Raw genomic sequence first — 4059 nt, 5'->3', positions numbered from 1 at the left:
TCCAAAAATACAGGCAATCACTGGGTTCCCCAGGTGCCTCAATCCACCTAGATGTGTATTAAAGTTGCCACCTTAAGTTAACCATTAAATTAACAACTCACATATGTCATGGATACAATCAAACCCAAACCACGTCTACTAGCATAGCATAGCCATATAAGCGACATAGAAGTAACTCCCAAGGTTTGATAATAAAATAGGTGAATAGGTACTACCTCATCTACTTCCCAACCCACAATTTATTTAGATCCTAACCATGCAATTGTTTGAGGGTCGATCTAATGCAATAAAAACTAGGTAGTAAAGAGGTATGATCAAAGTGTTACTTGCCTTGCGGATGATCCGTGAAACCTAGAGACTCGTAGTAGCATGCTTCACACTCCGGGTACTCTATCGCAAACAAACAAGCATACAATAAGCAATCAAGTAAGCAGCACGGGTAAAACTCAAATAAGAAGATCTAACTAGGAAGTTCAAACTTAAGAACTCCAGTTTGCAAAAAGAATCAAACCAAACGAAGCAAGGAAACTCAAACTGCGAAAGAAACAAGCTCTGATTACTAATTTGGACTAAAGTCAAATTTTACAGTAGCAAAAACTTGTTTAAGTTGGTTAAACAGAAAGAGGGCTTGGAGACGAAACTCTAGGCGCTTGAATCACCTGATTCCGATAAATGAGCGAAAAGAAAAATAAAACGAAAATCGGATCAGAAATCGCGACCGAAAATAATGATGATAAATCCGAGAAAAAGAAAAATTGACGAATAGACTAACGAACGAACGTTCGCTATCTGCGGCTAACGGACGAAAACCGTTCATTAACACAAACATACGGACGAACGTCCGCTAAATAACTAAACTAAGAAAAACCGATCTAAAATAAAAATAAAAAAACGGAATCTAGGGTTTCGGAAAAAACCGATCGGTTTTCTTGCGAAAACCGAGGCAGCGGCGGCTACCTCCGGCGACAACGAGGCGACGACGGCGGGTCAACGGCTGGGCGGCGCGGGCTTGATGGGTGGCGGGGCTTCGGCCGGCGCGGCTTATAAAGCCCCCCCCCCCCGGGCGGAGTCCCGCTCGGGTACGGCCCAGAGTCGGTTCTCTGTTTTTTAAATTATTCCATGAAGAAAACAAACAAAAGAAATACTAAACAGACTCCAAAAATCCTGAAATAAATTTTCCCCGTCCTCTAAAATTCTACCAGAGGAGGTGAACATTTATTTGGGACTCTAATGCAATTTTGAAAAACGCATATTTTTTCCTAATTCAAATAAAATAGCAATAAAACTCCGAATAAAAATCTTATTTGATTTTAATATTAAATCTCCAATATTTGTTTATTTTGAGGAAGTCATTTATCCTCTCTCTTTTATTTTTATAAAAGAAATATTCGAAGAGAAAATAATTAAAATCAAACGATCCTCTTTTCAAAATTTGAGAAAACTCAAATATGAAAATAACGAAATTCCCAACTCTCTCCGTGGGTCCTTGAGTTGCGTAGAATTTCTAGGATCAAGCCAAAATGCAATGAAATATGATATGCAATGATGATCTAATGTATAATATTCCAAATTGAAAATTTGGGATGTTACAATTTATCATGATATAAGGAAATATAACAACTTTATTATTGCCTCTAGGGCATATTTCCTTCATGTATACCTTGAGGAGGTACGCAAAATTGAGAAACGATTCTTAGGCTTGGAATTGCAACATGTGCCACGCGGCAAGAACAAGGAGGTGGACGACATCACCAAGAGGGTGTCCTGGCATCAATCTCAGGAGCCGGGCGTCTTTGAGGAGCGGCTCTTCAAGCCATCAGCATTTCTCCCTGATGCAGGACCAGCATCGCCTCAAGAGGAGCTCCCCCCGGCGGCCCCCCTTGGTTGCCCCAGCTTGCGGCCCAACCTCGGGAGCCCACCTGCTCCTTGCGCTCGAGCCTCGGGAGGGGTGCTAGTACAAGGAGTTCATGGCGTACCTGCTCCAGGGCGCCTCGCCGGAGAAGGAGGAGGACGCGGAGCGTGTGGCCTGCCAGGCCACTACATACTCCATTCAGGACGGTGATCTCTACTGAAGGCGCTCGAACGATGTTTCTCTATGATGCATCTCCAGGGAGCAGGGATGCGAGCTGTTGGCTGACATACATGGCGGAAACGGCGGGCATCACTCATGATCGTGCACCCTCGTGGGCAAGGCGTTCCACAATGGATTCTACTGGCCGACGATGCTCAATGATGCCACTGAGCTGGTAAGATCCTATGAGGCTAGCCAGTTCCAAGCTAAGCAGATCCACCAGCCCGCTCAGGGCCTCCAGACCATACCGCTCTCATGGTCGTTCGCGGTCTAGGGGTTGGACATCCTGGTCCCGTTCCCTCGAGCGCCCGGGGCTACCGCTACCTCTACATCGCCATCGATAAGTTCACCAAGTGGGCGAAAGTGGAGGCCGTCCACACCATCCAAGCCGGCTCGGACCGTCAAGGGCCTCATGAGCTGTTTCAGGGTTCCTAACTGCATCATCACCAACAATGGATCTTAGTTCATGAGCAACCTTTTCAAAACATATTGTCAAGGATGCTGCTGCTATGAACATGCTACGACTTGAAGCTCGCCTCGACAGTGTCTTGGGGTACATCGCTCGGCAGATGGTTGCGCTGGCAAAAATAGACAAGGAATTGTGGCCAGTGGATACGCTTTGAAATGATCTCGAGTCACTGATGACTCGGCTCAATGAAATCCCTGGTCGAGTGCAAGCATGGAAAATATCTGCTGCTCATTGCGGAGCCAATGTGGCGCTCTTACTTGTTCTTGTCCAGGGCAAGGATGCCAAAGAAGACAAACTGAATGCTCTTCAGGTGGCCAATACGAAGAAGCTCCAGTTTGAATATTTCATGGAGACTTTAATCGAAGTTTCCACTCGGATAGCTGACGACATTGACCTGGACACCTTCGTCGAGCCAGCGAGTGCCCCCGGCGCGTGAGGAAAAAACATTATGATTCAAACTCACTTGCCTCAGAATGCCGAGTGGTCTTGTAACCATTAAACTCACTTTTGCTTGCGTTTCTGAACTTGAGGTTGCGAATTAATCTGAATTGTTGCTTTCCAGTTAACTACATGTTCTAAGTGAACGGATATTTAAACTTAGGCAAGGGGAGACTTGCGGCTAAGCCCCCGAGTGGGAGGGATGCTCTCACTCAGAGTGGTTTTTCAACTTAGGCAAGGACTGGCTCGCGGCTAAGCCCCGAGTGGGAGGGATGCTCTCACTCGGAGTAGTTTTTTTGAACTTAGGCGAGGACTAGCTCATGGCTAAGCCCCCGAGTGGGAGGGATCCTCTCACTTGGAGTAGATTTTTAACTTAGGCGACGACTGGCTCACGGCTAAGCCCCCAAGTGGGAGGGATGCTCTCACTCGAAGTAGATTTTTAACTTAGATGAGCACTGGCTCGTGCCTAAGCCCCCGAGTGGGAGGGATGCTCTCACTCGGAGTACATTTTTAACTTAGGTGAGGACTAGCTCACGGCTAAGCCCCTGAGTGGGAGGGATGATCTCACTCGGAGTAGATTTTTAACTTAGGCAAGGACTGGCTCGCGAATAAGCCCCCGAGTGGGAGGGATGCTCTCACTCGAAGTAGATTTTTAACTTAGGCAAGGACTGGCTCGCGGCTAAGCCCCGAGTAGGAGGGATACCCTCACTCGGAGTAGATTTTTAACTTAGGCGAGTACTGGCTCACGGCTAAGCCCTCGAGTGGGAGGGATGCTCTCACTCGGAGTAGATTTTTATCTTAGGCGAGGACTGGCTCACGGCTAAGCCCTCGAGTGGGAGGGATGCTCTCACTCGGAGTGGTTTTTCAACTTAGGCGAGGATGGGCTCACGGCTATGTTGGGTTTCGTAGTAATTTCAAAAAATTTCCTACGCTCACGCAAGATCATAGTGATGCATAGCAACGAGAGGGGAGAGTATGATCTACGTACCCCTGTAGATCGACAACGGAAGCGTTTGGTTGATGTAGTCGTACGTCTCCATGGCCCGACCGATCAAGCACCGAAACTACGGCACCTCCGAGT

This window comes from Triticum urartu, chromosome 1A (assembly GCF_056163025.1).
Source record: "Triticum urartu cultivar PI428250 chromosome 1A, HENAU_Tu73, whole genome shotgun sequence".
NCBI classification, from domain to species: Eukaryota; Viridiplantae; Streptophyta; class Magnoliopsida; order Poales; family Poaceae; genus Triticum; species Triticum urartu.
The sequence above is the reverse complement of the archived record's forward strand: the minus strand, read 5'-3'. Positions refer to the sequence as shown.